General features: G+C 33.1%; 1 protein-coding gene across 1 annotated transcript in view; it reads left to right on the plus strand.

The window, feature by feature from the left end:
- The window catches only part of LOC137653758 (inverted formin-2-like), a 98799-nt gene that overhangs the window by 585 nt on the left and 79568 nt on the right, over positions 1–18646 (plus strand). The gene's annotated exons all lie outside the window — the stretch shown is intronic.

The raw sequence follows: 18646 nt of genomic DNA on the forward strand, positions 1-18646 counted from the left end.
TGTTACCATTATTGTTTATGTTTAGTATTCCTGTTTTGTTTCCAAAGTCCTTGTATATTTATAACTATTCTGACTTTATCCAATTGGGAAACCTGAGATTTAGAGTTGCAGAAACCTCCGGATTCAAAACTATTTATTACGCCAGTCAGAAACTGCAGATATAAGCATGACTCATCATAGTTATTTTGTGAAATACATAGCTCATGTGTCACCAGTAATTAAACCGCAATTACGTTTAAAAACGCGGAAATTAAACAAAAATTATTAGACTTGCTTTCTAAGCAACAATGTCCTTGTGATGTAAACTTACCTTATCTCACCTAACCCAACGTAGGCTAACAAAGCGAACTTAATTTTATTTTCTAAATAGCTTGGATATCTTAACTTTACCCAACCCAGTCTCATTTTCCCCAAGCCAGTCTTAATTTCCCCAACCCAGTCTTACTTTCCCCAACCCAGTCTTACTTTCCCCAACCCAGTCTCATTTTCCCCAACCCAGTCTTAGTTTCCCGTACCCAGTCTTATTTTCCCCAACCTAGGCTTAGTTTCCCCAACCCAGTCTTATTTTCCCCAACCCAGTCTTATTTTACCCACCCCAGTCTTAGTTTCCCCGCCCTAGTCTCATTTTGCCCAAGCCAGTCTTAATTTCCCCAACCCAGTCTTACTTTCCCCAACCCAGTCTCATTTTCCTCAAGCCTGTCTTAGTTTCCCGTACCCAGTCTTATTTTCCCCAACCCAGTCTTAGTTCCCCAACCCAGTCTTGGTTCCCCCAACACAGTCTTGGTTCCCCCAACACAGTCTTGGTTCCCCCAACCCAATCTTATTTTATCCACCCCAGTCTTAGTTTCCCCGCCCTAGTCTTATTTTCCCCACCCCAGTCTTGGTTTCCCCACCCCAGTCTTGGTTTCCCCAAACCAGTCTTATTTTCCCCACCCCAGTCTTATTTTCCCCACCCCAGTCTTATTTTCCCCAACCCAGTCTTACCTTACCTAATGTAACATTACCTCACCTAGTTCAACCATACCTTATCTAATGCAACCTTACCTGACATAAGCCTACCCCCAGTAGGTAAATATATGATACTGTACTTTGATTTATAGCAACACTGGAATTTGGCATAAGAACTTGATGAGTGCTGGCTATTTTGGAATTTTTCTCTATATGACTAATGGGGCTGGGGCATAATACCATATGTATTGATCAACAAAAATTTGAAAACCATTTCATTCTCTAAGTCCATTCTTTACTTTTGAGAGACTGATTGTGGGTTACAGCACATGCATTGTTTGCATTTGCTTTTGGCAGATGTTCTTTATTTGTATACCTTAATCAATAGCTGACATTTTGAACGAATTCAAAGCTCCCAAATTTGTTGTCTCACAAGCCATATTTTCCCTCTATGTTTCAGTTTCAGCATGACTATCATGTAAAGAAGACGTCTCCTAGAGAGGAGTTCAGTCTATTTCAAAATTGTATGTAAATTTATTTATTTTGGTAGAAAATTATGTTTTAAATACACCTCATTCAGTATATAACAATTGCTGCTCTTCTGAATATAAAATAGCTCGTCTACAATGGAAAAACGTTCCAATGCCCCTGATTTAGGAGTCCTTTACTGTAATTTTCAAAATTTGGTCACCTTGGTGTGTATGAGATAATGATTGATATAGAGGTTACAAGCCACAGCAGTGTAAAAACCATTAATTTTGAGGAATGCAATATTATTTACAGGTAATTATGAAAATAATAATAATAATAGCAATAATAATAATAATAAATCACAGAAACAAAGTCTTCCCTCTCCAATATATTTCATTACGGTAAGCTACCTCAATAAACCTGACATGGAACCTAGTGGCTCTCGCAGATGCCGTACACAGCAATTATGTTTCCTGCTTGCCTAAATAGGAACAATGAAATAACGTTTATTTACGAGCGAATTGAATCAGGGCAAAAAATCATTAGAAGAAGGTGATGTAAATTGTAAGTAATTCTGATACTTTAATAGTGACCCACACAGCTGTTGTGCGCAGCACATCCATGTAACGCTTGCCAGAACAGAGGAGCAATGAGACAATGTTTAACTGCGAGTGAAGCGAGCCATAACTGTGTAAAACCCATTAATATCGAGGTATGAGATAATAAATCCTAGGTAATTAATGGTGATCCCACGGAATGCATGCATAGCATATCCATGTACCACCTGACTTAACTGAGGAGTAATGAGGTAATGTTTATTTGCGAGTGAAATGAGCCACAGCGAAGAAATCCCTATCTAAGGGACGTGTTATGAATTAATATACATGTAATTATGATGCTCAAATTTCATCCCACTTACATTAACCACATATTTTCCAACTGGGTATTCTTGTGTTTGCTATGCATTTCTGACCTTTAGTATCGCTGCAAATCCCTCATTTTTGGTGTTTCCTTATCTTATTTTTTATTAATATCTGAACCTTAATATTATGGGAAACTACCCATTCACAAGTTTTCCTAACTCCCTCTTATCAAAACAAGTATGGGGTATCCCAGCAGGAAACTAAGTTTAGGTAATTAGTGATTTGCAGCAATAGTAATAAGTCAGAAGTGAACAAAAATCTTAAGATATCCATATGGAAATATTTTTTTTGCATGTAATTAGTGTGAAATTAAAATATCATAATTACCTCTAATTTATATCACAACCCTCAAATGTTCTTTGCTCCGTTATGGTATAATTTGCTGACAAATAAACATGTAGTTTCTCTGTTTTGGCAAGTGTTGCATTGATGTGTTACTCACACAAACCACTTTGATCATTATTTCAGTGATATTTTTTACTTTAAGATGAGCTACCATAGCTATATAGTGAACAGAGAGTGGTTTGAATATAATTAATTATCAAAAAGGTGAATTTACCATGAATTTTGAAATATATTGAAATCATTACAGAGAAATTACCTCTTGTGACAGTAGGCGTGCTGTAATTGAAACCGGGGGGGGGGGGGAGGGGGGGATTTATTGTTGTAGAGCATAAGTACTTGGGAGCTCTTGAGTGATTCAAAATGCCAGCTAATGATTGTGTCGTACAAAAAATAGAAAAGCTACCTTAAGCAAATGCAAACAATGCATGCACAGCACCCCACCATCAATCTCCCAAAAGTGAATGCCCCTGCTCAATTAGCCATGCTAAGAAAATATCAAAATAACCAGTACTCGTGCATTTTTTATTGCTAATTCCAGTTTTACTAGGAATTGAGTTATATATTAACCCAGCCTTACATAATCGAATTCAGCCTTACCTAACCGAATCCAGCCTTAACTAACCGAATTCAGCCTTAACTAACCGAATTCAGCCTTAACTAACCGAATTCAGCCTTAACTAACCGAATTCAGCCTTAACTAGCCTAATCCAGCCTTATCTAACCTAATCCAGCCATACCTAACATAATCCAGCGTTACCTAACCTAATCCACCCGTACCTAACCTAAACTTTGATGAACATACCTTTCCCTACCTTACCTTACCGTATGTAACTTAACCTAAATTAATTTAACCCCATACCCTCACCTTACCAAATGTAACCTAGTCTATCATGCTGGGTCCTTAGCTGAGTTGGTTGTGGCAGGTGAAACTCTTACGTACCCTTACTCTACGAGCCAGAAATAGAAAATACAGTTATTCATTCTAAGCTAAGCTTACCTAATCTAACCTAGTACGCCATGCCCTTACCTGACCTAAAGTGTCATAAGGCATACAAAACACAGTAACCTCCCCCTTGCTCATCATGCCCAACCTGACATGGCCCCTGTCTAACCTTTAGCATTGCTAATAGCATGTTCTCTTTTGTAAGTTCATGGCTTCCCTTATGGCTAGTGGGCACATTTATTTTTGTCTTCAAGAAAATCATGGTAATTACTGTTTAATTCATGAATTTATTTTTGGTAGAAGGGCGAATTATCAGTGAAACCATTTACATATTGAAGGATATAGAGTATTATTATTATTATTATTATTATTATTATTATTATTATTATTATTATTATTATTATTATAAGCTAAGCTACCACCCTAGTTGGAAAAGCAGGATGCTTTAAGCCCAAGGGCTCCAACAGAGAAAAATAGCCCAGTGAGGAAAGAAAACAAGGAAATAAATAAACTGAAAGAGAATTAATGAACAATTAAAATGAAATATTCTAAAAACCGTAACAACATTAAACTTGATCTTACATATATAAACTATAAACTTAAAAAAAGAGAGACAGAAATATGATAGAACAGCTTGAGGTCTGATCCAAGAATCTTTCTCTCTCTCTCTCTCTCTCTCTCTCTCTCTCTCTCTCTCTCTCTCTCTCTCTCTCTCTCTCTCTCTCCACACACACCTTAGCTCTGCAAAATGTAAAATTCCTCCTCGTTTGAACCGGATGGTGTCAAGACAAACAAGTATAGACAAAAAAACTTTATTGGCCAACGACATTAAACTCTAAGGGTTGCCAGATAGGTTTTTTTCTGTGATATATTGCTATATAATTTCTTTGCTGTGAATGTCCTCATGGGATATGAAGGGTTGCATTAGTGACCTTGTTAGTATGGAATGCATGATCCATCGGTATTACTGAACTATTTGCCAGGATCTACTCTCTCTCTCTCTCTCTCTCTCTCTCTCTCTCTCTCTCTCTCTCTCTCTCTCTCTCTCTCTCTCTCTCTCCATATACTGTATATAGGCTATATATATATATATATATATATATATATATATATATATATATATATATATATATATATATATATATATATATAGCCTATATACTGTATATAGGCTATATATATATATATATATGTATATATATATATATATATATATATATATATATATATATATATATGTGTGTGTGTGTGTGTGTGTGTGTGTGTGTGTGTGGGGGGGGGGGGGGTAGGATACTCGACCCGTCAAAATGACGGCTAAATAGCCTCTCTCTCTCTCTCTCTCTCTCTCTCTCTCTCTCTCTCTCTCTCTCTCTCTCTCTCTCTTTTGCTATAATGTCACGTCGGCATCTATTCAGTTCTAATTACTATCGAGACCTGGATTTGGTTAAATAACTCTAAATTATACGAGTTGGCACCTCAACGGAAATTCCATGCAAAAGGTCCATTTACACCCAAAGCATTGGAATTGGTACGTGGGCGTTTCGATGTCGGCTGGCGATATTTATTTCATTCAATTTTTTTGTTTAAACTTGTGTATTAAACCTTGTATAGACTCGTTATTTGTCATGACTTGCGTTATGCTGTTGTTTTGGTTTTATGAACATTTCTTTAATTGATTTAAACTGAGGTAAATTGAGTGTAATACTGTATTCTATAACGTCAGTTTTAAAGTTGTGCCTGTTTTTAATACGGCAAGAATTTATTATAACGTCAGTTTTAAAATTTTTGCCGGTTTTTAATACGGCAAGAATTTATTGCCGAATTTGACAAATCCCTAGTTGCGGTTAGTATTATTTTATATTCTTTACATTCAATCTTTTATATTTTTGTATTTTTTTTTTGTAAAAAAAACGTGATCAATAATTGAGGTTATTTTTTTTTATCAATTCATTTAGGCTATAATAACTTCTCTTGTAAAATAGATAAATTGCGTAGGCCTATATGTTGATTTGAAGTATGTTCACATAGTATCAAGGATCCTTAAAATGTGCAAGTATGATTTTTACTTTTTTTTCTTTTTTTTGGTCATATTCTACGTTACTCTAATATCTCTATATTATACAAACTTTAATATTTGTTTATAGTTTCCGGGTAAATTAGTTTTTTTTATTGATCGCCAAAATTGTAAGTGTTTTAGATATATGTTCATTTTAGATAACGATTGAAACAGTCACATCAGTTATTATTATTATTATTATTATTATTATTATTATTATTATTATTATTATTACTGGATGGAAGTAGCCCAAAAGGCAAAACGGTTAAGGAAAGGAATGACGTCACCGCTCTTTAATTTAGCCCATGACTGACTTAGTTTTTTTTTTTTTTTTTTTTTTTTTTTTAGATGTTAATATTCCCATCGTTTTTAAATCTCCATGAAGATTAGCACAGTCACAGACTATCAAAATAGCATTTGAAAGATATATGCCTAATTATATTTAATTTTAATTATATTTAATTTTTATTATATTGAATATATTATAGGTAGTAGGTTGGACAGGGCACCAGACACTCGTTGAGATGTTACCGCTAGAGAGTTATGGGATCCTTTGATAGTTGACTGGGCAGACAGTACTACATTTGATCTTTCTCTCTGGTTACGGTTCATTTTTCCCGTTGCCTACGCATACACCGAACAGTCTGGCCTATTCTTTTCATACTCTCCTCTGTCCTCATACACCTGACAACACTGAGATTATCAAACAATTCTTCTTCACCTAAGGGGCTGTTCTAGGAGAAGGACACTCCAAAATCAAACCATTGTTCTCTAGTCTTGGGTAGTGCCATAACCTCTGTACCATGGTCTACCACTGTCTTGGGTTAGTTCTCTTGCTTGAGGGTACACTCGGGCACACCATTCTATCTTATTTCTCTTCCTCTTGCAATGTTAAAGTTTTTTTTTTTATAATTTATACAGGAAATATTTATTTTGATGTTACTGTTCTTAAAATATTTTATTTTTCTTGTTTCATTTCCCCACTAGGCTATTTTCCTAGTTGTATCCCCTTGGCTTATAGCATCCTGCTTTTCCAACTAGGTATGTAGCTTAGCAAGTAATAATAATAATAATAATAATAATAATAATAATAATGATAATAATAATAATACGGACTGTATAAGCAAATCTATTACTTTCACGCGAATATATTGAACACGTGCAACCAGAATTTCACATTTTACAAGTTTAAGCTATTTGGGTTATACCATTTAGCCTTTGAGTCGTTATCCATTTAAAAGGGTTAAGGAATTCTGGGAAATGAGAGCTTCTACTCCTGTAGACAGGGAATAGTGTATTTGGTTCATAGTCCTTTTTATTGTAAACTACTATACGCGACCCGTCAAAAGTGACTGCTAAATATTTATATATTCTGAATGGGGATACCTTAAGAATAATCACCCACCATCACCAAATCCCAGACGTGAATATTATTGTTATTATTATTACTAGCCAAGCTACAACCCTAGTTGGGAAAGCAAGATGCTATATAAGCTCAAGGGCTCCAATAGGGAAAAATAGCCCAGTGAGGAAAGGAAACAAGGACCTTAATAAAAAAGCGACATGTCTGAGGCCTTTGTTCTGCATTGGACTATAAACGGCTGCGTTTGTTTGTGTTAAACGCACATATTCAACCCTTCCCACCCCCTCCCCCTTTCCTAACTACCACACGGCAGTTTGGGCAACTTGTGGGAGATTGTGGCTTCCGAGTGTACCTATTGGAGTACCCCCTCTCACCAGAGTATGATAACTCCGTCTCCTACCCAAGGGACTGGGATAGACCGAGTAGTGAAACGTCTGGCAATATTGATGAGCGTCACAGGGAAAATTATATTTATATTTAGGCATATAGCCTTGCTATTTATTATATAAGGGAGATTAATGTAATGGTTATTGTTGTTTTAAGGCTTTATAGTTTTCAACTAAAAGGGGTAGGTCTATATGTGAAATTCAATTGCATGTACGATTGTTTCTGGTATAGGAAATCCAAGTTTTGCTATGTAGGCCTAATAAACGAAGTTACAGGAGTAATGACATTCAATCTTGAATCTGAGTTCTGTTATGTATAGGCCTAATAGATGAAGTAACAGGAGTAATGACGCTCAATCTTGAATCTGATTTCTGTTATATATAGGCATAATAAATGAAGTAACAGGAGTAATAATATTCAATCTTAAATCTGAGTGCTGTTAGATATAGGCCTAATAAATAAAGTAACAGGATTAATGACATTCAATCTTAAATCTGAGTTCTGTTATATATAGGCCTAATAAATGAAGTAACAGGAGTAATTGCATTTAATCTTAAATCTGAGTTCTGTTATATATAGGCCTAATAAATGAAGTAACAGGAGTAATGACACTCAATCTTGAATCTGAGATTTGTTATATATAGGCCTAATAAATGAAGTAATTGTAGTAATGACACCTAGTTAAGACAGAACTTTGTGGAAACAAATGAATAAGAAATTCAAAAGTATATTTTTCATGGTGCTACATCTTACAAGCAAAACCTCGAAATTCATTATCGATTGGAATTTGCCAATGTTTTGAAGATCTGCCACATATAGACGAGGTTTAGGACGTGATGTGCGCTGTACAGTTTAATTTTGTCCCTAAAAGTGTTTTCGCAAGTGTTGGGTCTAAGGCAGCTGCAGGTGGTGGTGTGAGTAATTCCGGTTACCATTCAATACGAGTGCAAGATTCAGTTTGAAGATGAATTGGTTTATATTTGCAGGTGCTCCTGAAAGCTTTCAAGTCGTTACTCATATGTACAGGTATTGATTATATATATATATATATATATATATATATATATATATATATATATACATGTATATATATACAGTATATATATATATATATATATATATATATATATATACCTACATATATATATATATATATATATATATATATACCTACATATATATATATATATATATATATATATATATATATATATATATATATATATATATATATATATATTAGCCGTGGGTTTCAGATATGCACTCGCGTCTGTTTATGGCCTTTCTGTGCCGGTCATTCTATGCCAGCCTATTCAAGCAAATTATATTGTTACTGTTGTTAATGTTTTTAGAATGAATTCTTGCTAATTTATTCTCATCATTTATTTATTTCCTTATTTCCTTTCCTCACTGGGCTATTTTTCCCTGTTGGAACCCTTGGGCTTATAGCATCTTGCTTTTCCAACTAGGGTTGTAGCTTGGATAGTAATACTAATAATATATATATATATATATATATATATATATATATATATATATATATATATATATATATATATATATATATATATATATATATATATTAAATCATCAGCTGTAGCTAATCCACTGAGACAGGACTTTCCAATCCCGTCTGTACGATGAAGCTTAAATACCCAATCAATATTACACCCTGGGAAAACCAATGTTCTTATGATGTTCAAAATGTCTGGAAAGAACAAAATTGGGAACATCAACTAGACTTAATTTATAATTTAGATTTTGAGCTATTTGAGCTCATTATGTTAATGTTTTTTTTTTTAAAGTATCATATTTTCATTGTACATTACTTCTCTTGTAGTTTGTTTATTTCCTCATTTCCTTTCCTCATAGGGCTATTTTTCCCTGTTGGAGCCCTTGGGCTTATAGCATCTGGCTTTTCCAAGTAGGATTGTAGCTTAGCTGATAATAATAATAATAATGATAATAAAAATATTATTATTATGTCACTTGTAGTTACAAGATCCTTATCTTTTCCTTCTTTTTGAAAATTATTTTTAATTTTCAATCATCGAGAGCTTGAAGATATTAAGCTTATATTGTTGAGTCTGTTTCCCTATGAAATCTTAGCATTTTACCGCCAAATGTTTTCAATATTACTACTACTACTACTACTACTACTACTACTACTACTACTACTACTACTAGCTAAGCTATAGCCCTAGTTGGAAAAGCAAGATGCCATCAGGCTAAGGGCCCCAACAAGGAAAAATAGCCCAGTGAGGAAAGGAATCAAGGAAATAAGGAAATAAACTACAAGAGGAGCATTGCACAATGAAGATAAAATATTTTAAGAACAGTAAGACCATTAAAATAGATCTTTCATTTATACATTATAACCATAGAACAGAAGTCACTTTGTTATCTTATAGATTATAAAGTAAGCAAATCATGCATTGTTTTATTTCGTGAACTCATTTGAACGAAATGATAAGATAATAGCAAATACAAATAACTGCTTATGTAATACAACCCTTTTGGTATCAACAGCTCAGTTTCATGATGTATTTATGTAAGCAATGAGACTAACAGATTGTGACTAGAATATTGTTTAAATGTTAACTCAGGAGATGTTACATCATGGTAGCATGTTTACTATTGTAAGTCATGCACATGATCATGATTTTCATTTTAAGAAGTCGGAGAGTATAGTAGAATGATGTTAAAATGTAGTCTAGAGAAAGTGAGTCTATGAAAGGGAAGGCGGTTAATGTTCAGCTTACAAAGAAGCTTTAGACTCAACCGTTATGTGAGGAACAGTGACCAGAATTTTAGTTTTGAATTCCTTGAATTCTCAAGAGAGGAGAACGTCCATGTGTTAAGGAACATTCGTTGTTTAGTATTTTTCTCCTTTCTCTGTATCTTTTATGTATTTATTTCATTATTGTGTATTTATTAATCTTAAATACATGTAGGCCTATGTGTTAACCAATACCTACACGAAAGTTCTGGTGCCGTTCGCCAGAGAACATGAGTAGACTGTACTTACTTTATTAGTTATGCCTATTTTTTTCTGTCATTTTTTCCCCTTTCTGTTTCTTTGTTGTTTTTCTTTTCTTTTTGTCTTTATTAGGCCTATGTAAGGTTAGGGCAATACGGTTTTCATTCCAACATAGAAAAATAAACGAATAAATCTTCGACTGAAATTTAACAGAAGTTGGGATTGAGAATTTTTGAAATTTCTGTTCCTCTGCGTTGAGATGAAAATGACAAGCAAGTTGTTTGAAATGGACCTGGTGGAAGCTTTAATTTATTTCTTGTAGACTTGAAATTGGATAAATTTTCTAGAAGGACACTCCAAAATCAAACCATTGTTCTCTAGTCTTAGGTAGTGCCATAACTTCTGTACCATGGTCTTCCACTGACTTATGTAAGAGTTCTCTTGCTTGAGGGTACACTCGGGCATTGTTCTATCTAATTTATCTTCCTCTTGTTTTGTTAATTTTTTATAGTTTATATATGAAATATTTGTTCTAATGTTATTACTTTTCTTAAAATATTTTATTTCTCGTCGTTTCCTATCCTCACTGGGCCCTGTTGGAGCCCCTAGGCTTATAGCATCCTGCTTTTCCAATTAGGGCTGTAGCTTAGCAAGTAATACTAATAATCAACAGTAATAATTATAAATCTAATACTATTACCATGTATATCTAGAATTATTATATAATGTATGATTTATTTATAAGGAACGAATTTTGCTCCTGATATAAACGATAAATGCATTTGAATCATGCGTACCTCTTCAGCAAGGGATTTTTCATTGTCTTAACCTTACACAAACATGATTGATATAGTTTGAATGTTTCATAATAACACAAATAATTAAGTATTTTTGGTAGGAAGCATTGTAGATTCATGAGTCTATGTAAATGTGAACACTATTTTTATTCGTACTTTAAGGGTTATTATTGTTAATTATTTATTTTTTTGGTTTTGCTACACGCACGGAAAAGTCCAGAGCCTGGAAGAACCTGGAAGATTTGTTTAGTCTAAAAAAATCTTCAATTATTTACGGCATAAAATAGTGTAGTTCCGTGATTTCTTAATAGTTCGCTTTACCTGGGATGTTATTTTAGTCAGTTTATTACCTCAACGAAAATCAAAATTCTTTCGCTGTAAAATGATGTTCCACTCATGAAAAATGGAAGGGCCTCGACGAGGTAATCCTCACTCCTACCAGGGTGCTCTCTCTCTCTCTCTCTCTCTCTCTCTCTCTCTCTCTCTCTCTCTCTCTCTCTCTCTCTCTCTGCCCAACCTCTTAACTTTGATTTCACATTGAAGTCTCTCTCTCTCTCTCTCTCTCTCTCTCTCTGTCCAACCTCTTAACTTTGACTTCACTTTGAGGTTTCTCTCTCTCTCTCTCTCTCTCTCTCTCTCTCTCTCTCTCTCTCTCTCTCTCTCTCTCTCTCTCTCTGTCCTTATTTTTGTCATGCTGTCCGACCTCTTAACTTTGACTTCACATTGAAGTTGTATTTGGATGTTAAATAACCGTCGTGAATCAGGCATAACATTCATTCTTCACGCATGTTGCCATGCAACATCCGTCCAAAATCGATTAAACCAAGTAGGATTTAAAACGTGCATTTTCTTAGTTGTCTCAATCATTCATGATTCTCTCTCTCTCTCTCTCTCTCTCTCTCTCTCTCTCTCTCTCTCTCTCTCTCTCTCTCTCTCTCTCTCTCTGTTATTGACGATTTGATAACATTTCAACCAATTGAGTTATTGTTATTATTATTAATACTTGCTAAGCTACAACCCTAGTTGGAAAAGCAGGACGCTATAAGCCTAGGGGTCCCAACAGGGAAAGCAGCTCAATGAGGAAAGGAAACAAGGAAAAATAAAATATCTTAAGAACAGTAACAGCATTAAAATAAATATACCCTATAAAAAACTATATAAATAAGGGAAAATTACAGGTCCTGCAGGATCTCCCTCCGTAAAGGTCAGTATCTTTGTTCTGATCTTCGAATACCGAGTTCAAGGATATGGGTCCTATCCTGTGTCCTTGGTTACACACCCCTTTTCTTCTCCCAGATTGTTATGCGGAAGTTTTCATGCGTGTAGAGGTGTGCACTAAGGGTTGTCCTTTGTGTATTGCTGTGCTGACGTAATTTCCAGGCATTTAGCTGGAGGAAAGTTGAAGGAGTTTCGTGTGATTTTTCGTTTCGATATCTATCTATGTATCTATCTATCTATATCTATATCTGAGGTCTTTGTCCTGTAATGGGCTATAAACGGCTGTATTTCTTGTATATATAAACACGCACAAACACACATACACACGTATATATATATATATATATATATATATATATAGAGAGAGAGAGAGAGAGAGAGAGAGAGAGAGAGAGAGAGAAAGAGAGAGAGAACAAATGTCAGTACCTTATCCAGATATTCTTCTGTTTACTGCAGTTTTTTTATCATTTTAGTGACGCTGAATGACATGCTATCCAATAAAAATTGACTATTGTACCATTTGCAAATATTCAATAAAACTCTCACCAGTCTATCAATTTCAGTTCGAAGAATCAGTTGCCTCTATTTTGCAATGGGTCTATTGACTAGTTTTTATTGTTTATATAGGAAATATTTATTTAAATGTGGTTACTATTCTTAAAATATTTTATTTTTCATTGTTTCCTTTCCTCACTGAGCTATTTTCCCTGTTGGGGCCCCTGGGCTTATAGCATCCTGCTTTTCCAACTAGGGTTGTAGCTTAGCATTTAATAATAATAATAATAATAATAATAATAATAATAATAATAATAGAGCGTCAGAGAACGATAAAATTCGCGTGATGGACAATAGTCCCAGTTAGACTCTAGTCCCAATTTTACAAGGACATTTTTATTTGAAACTAGAACTAAAAACAAAGGAGACGTAACATTTTAACGGAAGATTTTATTGTGGAAATTACCTAATGTTGGAAGTTAGTTGTTCGAGTTTTTCATAAATGTATAGGATATCGAGAAGATTGAAGAATGCGTCTTGTCATGGTTGGGAAACTTCAGATATTTTGTGATTGTTGCTTGGAATAAGAGTACGCGTCCTCCTTGTGTATTGTGGTGGGGAAGGTAATAACATATATATATATATATATATATATATATATATATATATATATATATATATATATATATATCTATCTATCTATCTATCTATCTATCTATATATATATATATATATATATATCTATATATATATATATCTATCTATCTATCTATCTATATATATATATATATATATATATATTATATATATATATATATATATATATACATGCTGCGTGTATGTCTTAATGTCTCCTTGTACACATTTCTTTATGTGCACTTTGCTATGATACCATAAATGCCAGATTCCACAAATAGGCCTATATCTTGATAAAGACAACTTTATTATTATTATTATTATTATTATTATTATTACTACTAGCCAAGCTACAACCCTAGTTGGAAAAGCAAGATGCTATAAGCCCTGAGGCTCCAATAGGGAAAAATAGCCCAGTGAGGACTTGCTGTATCCTTTTTATCTATAGACATTATCTGTATCCTGGGGAAATCCCTACAAAGTGAACCGTCCACAGAACCTGGATGTTTGTTTTAGAAGGAAAACCGTTATCTGCTTCAGGGTATGGGCGTTGCTCTTTCTGAGGGCTTGAGGTGGGGGGGGGGGGGGTGTAGGTCTAGCCAATTAAGATCATTAACTTTACCGGGTAAACAAAAGTTTGTTCTTTTGACTCTGATAAGAATTCATTCTCCTAGGATTTATGAATAAGGGGTATTGATACAAGACATTTTTAGAATTTTGAGTGTCTTATTTTTAAATTATGAGGATTTTTTAAGATTTATTATATAGCGCCTTGAAATTTTAACGAGTCTACGTTTTTATTTTTTTTATTCAGATATTTATAAAGTAGATAAAAAAAGTATAGGATCGGTCTATATAGTGTATCTACACACTGAAAAAATACCTGTATGCATTTGAAAGGATTGCCTATATATCAATTTGGACCTGAAATTTCGATGTTTAAATATGTGAAGGGATTAAAATTTCCTATAATGGCACTTACTTATGTCCTATGTGTTTAGAACTGTTGTTTTTTTATTGTACTGTATTTCCATTAACGCTAGTTAGTGTGTATATAATTGGATTATTTATTTACTTATTATCTGTAACTGTCCGCTTGTAAGAAAAACTTATTTTAAGTGCGATGGATTTGTAGTTTATGCTATAAGTCAATAATTATTATTTCATGTACAATGTTTGAGGAAAGAAATCACAAATTTTTAAGTAATTTGTATTTTTCCTAACATACTTACCTAGAACTCTATATTTTCTAACTTATCCGAAGATTTTGTTTTAATTTTATTTCTCTTCACTATTAGCAATTACGGATCTTTTGTCATTACTCTTATTGTTAATCTGCGGAGTATTATTTATACAATTTTATACAATTTTCTATATCTTCAACATATAAAAAATAAATCCTTTAGCAAATAGACGGACAGGATTATTTGTAGCTAATCCAGTCACCCCGTCTCCATTGATAGCGCATGATCTCATAGCCCAAAATAAGCTTTTGTTTCCGGGAGCTGAAGACTGGTATAGTCAAAGTAGCAAGAGCTCACTCGTATAAGTTTTTTTTTTTTTCTGTCAAGTTTGGGGGTCACTTGCCTTATGCACTGCGCATTACAAGAAACTGACTATCCTTTGATGAATCTAGTCAATTAATCCTCTATGGATTTAGTCAGTCTATGGCAAGATGATGATGATGAACCCAAAAAGGATTGCTTCTTCTAGGGTTCTAGGCATAGGCTATCCTGTGTCTAGGTCTATAACCGATCGCTCGCTTGGTGAAATTGTTTCAACCTTGTGATTAGTTTTCTAAGTTCCTCATGGAAAAGTTTTTTATATCTGCATGAAATTTTGCTTCTGAGCTCATTCATATAATTTTTTTTTCTGTCAAGTTTGGGGGTCACTTGCCTTATGCACTGCGCATCACAAGAAACTGACTATCCTTTGATGAATCTAGTCAATGAATCCTTTATGGATTTAGTTAGTCTATGCATAGCAAGATGATGATGATGATGAATCCTGGAAGAATTGCTTCTTCTAGAGTTCTAGGCCTAGACTATCCTGTGTCTAGGTCTATTTCAGATAGCTGGGCTGGAATTGTTTCAACCATGTGATTAGTTTCTTAATTGCTCATGGAAAAATTTATTTCTGCATGAAATTTTGTCCGTGGAAAAATAGCATCTTCCATGGATAGTTCATGGACTAATTTTTTTTCGTTTAAAGGTACTAAAGAAACTCAGAATTCATAAAAATCACAAAATTTAAAAGCAAAAGAAGTTAGCCAAGTTGAAATAACAAAATTTAAAAGCAAAAAAAGTTAGCCAAGTTGAAATAAAATTTAAAAGCAAAAAAAGTTAGCCAAGTTGTAAGTTCAAAATTAAGCATTCGTAACTTTGCCCAAAAAATAGCAGATTTACTAATTTCATAGTAACTTGGAAATCATAGATTTTTTGTATCTCTGAATTTGGTGCTATTATTGTCTCGTTGAATAATTTCTCTAGAAAAATAAAAAACTTACGAACCAGTAGACAACGACGTATGCAGGGCCTGCTTGGCTAGTTCTTGCGGATGAACCAGTTTTGTTACCGAGTCTCTCTCTCTCTCTCTCTCTCTCTCTCTCTCTCTCTCTCTCTCTCTCTCTCTCTCTCTCTCTCTCTCTCTTATAACGAACCACCCTCTTTTAAAAAAGTATGTTCAGTTTATATATACATCATCAAATGCAGCCGTGTCTAGTCCACTACATGACATAGGCCTCAGACATGTTTTGAGATTGTACAGTTTTCATCACCACGCTGGCCACTGGAGATAGATGACGATAGGAGATTTTTGTCTGATCGCTCACAGCACACCAATCTAGTATGCGTGTCCCTGACTAGTGCAGCTTTGCTGGTCTGGGCGATACACAGTTTATATACATTTTTTTATATATATGCATGATAGACAAGATGTCTTTTCTTCTACTGATGTCTGGCGGATGATCTTACTGGAATTAGTATGGACCGGCAGGGGTCACTTGCCTTAGTTAGATAGGCACTGCGCATCACAAGGAACTGGCTATCCTTTAATGCATTTAGCCGATTAATCCTCCGTGAATTTAGTCAGTCAATGACTGGCGAAATCTAATCGATGCCCTTGTGTCAATAGACGTAGAAGGAGATGATGTATATATATATATATATATATATATATATATATATATATATATATATATATTTATCCATAATATATATATGTATATATGATAAATATGAATATATATATATATATATATATATATATATATATAGTATATGTATATATATATATATATATATATATATATATATATATATATATATATATGTAACTATATACACACACACCTATATATATATATATATATATATATATATATATATATATATATATATATATATATATATATATATACATATACATATACACACACACATATATATATATATATATATATATATATATGTGTGTGTGTGTGTGTGTGTGTGTTCACAGCTAATCCTACACTGTGCCCATTTTGACTGAGTCTAATTCTCTCGTCTGAAACATTCACACAGAGGTTCCTTGAGCATGATAGCTGATGGTGAATGGAAAATGCATGTATGATTAGTTTTATGCATTAGTGAGGACTACTGATAATTCGCTTCATCCAAGATTATATGTTTTATTTTTGTTATAAACATTTCTTTAGTTTTTTTTAAGATGATTATGTTTTATTTTTGTTATTGAAATTTTCTTAGATTTTTTTTACGTACAAGTATTTCAGTAATGTCACAAAAACTTGTTTTATTATTTTTTTAGTATTTTTCGTAAATTTTAACTATATTTAAAAATTTAACAATTTCAGTATTTATATGTTGAATTATAATTTTTTCAACGTCTAGGTTTTTCTTTTAGTTTAAAATCATTAACCTTCAAGATAAATTTATAATTTTAATTTTAAAGTAAAATTCATTGGAATATTCCTGCCTGGTAAATATTTCATGTACAGTTGGCTTCACCAATACCGGTACACTTCACGGGAAGCTAAGGCGAAGTCAGTGAACCGGAATTAATAAGGCCAACTGTACCATCTTTATTTTGAATTCCTATATATATATATATATATACCAAAAACATAATTTGAATTCCTATACATATACCAAAAACATATTTTGAATTGCTATACATATACCAAAAACATATTTTGAATTCCTATACATATAACAAAAACATATTTTGAATTCCTCTACATATACCAAAAACATAGTTTGAATTCCTCTACATATACCAAAAACATATTTTGAATTTCTATTCATATACCAAAAACATATTTTGAATTTCTATTCATATACCAAAAAACATATTTTGAATTTCTATTCATATACCAAAAACATATTTTGAATACCTATACATATACCAAAAACATATTTTGAATTCCTATACATATGCCTAAACCAAAAACATATTTTGAATTCCTATACATATACCAAAAACATATTTTGAATTCCTATACATATGCCTAAACCAAAAACATATTTTGAATTCCTATACATATACCAAAAACATATTTTGAATACCTATACATATACCAAAAACATATTTTGAATTCCTATACATATGCCTAAACCAAAAACATATTTTGAATTCCTATACATATACCAAAAACATATTTTGAATTCCTATACATATACCAAAAACATATTTTGAATTCCTATACATAGCCTATACCAAAAACATATTTTGAATACCTATACATAGCCTATACCAAAAACATATTTTGAATTCCTATACATATACCAAAAACATATTGTGAATTCCTATACATATATCAAAAACATATTTTGAATTCCTATACATATACCAAAAACATATTGTGAATTCCTATACATATAGTAAAAACATATTTTGAATCCCTATACATATACCAAAAAAAAACATGTTTTGATTTCCTATACATTTACCAAAAAAACATGTTTTGAATTCCTATACATTTACCAAAAACATAGGGTTTGGCCAGCTCTCATCACCACGGTGGCCAGTGCGGAATTGTGATGGTGGGAGACTTAAATCTGATCACGCACCAGCAAACCAACCTAGTA

The sequence above is a fragment of the Palaemon carinicauda genome, chromosome 14 (assembly GCF_036898095.1).
Source record: "Palaemon carinicauda isolate YSFRI2023 chromosome 14, ASM3689809v2, whole genome shotgun sequence".
NCBI classification, from domain to species: Eukaryota; Metazoa; Arthropoda; class Malacostraca; order Decapoda; family Palaemonidae; genus Palaemon; species Palaemon carinicauda.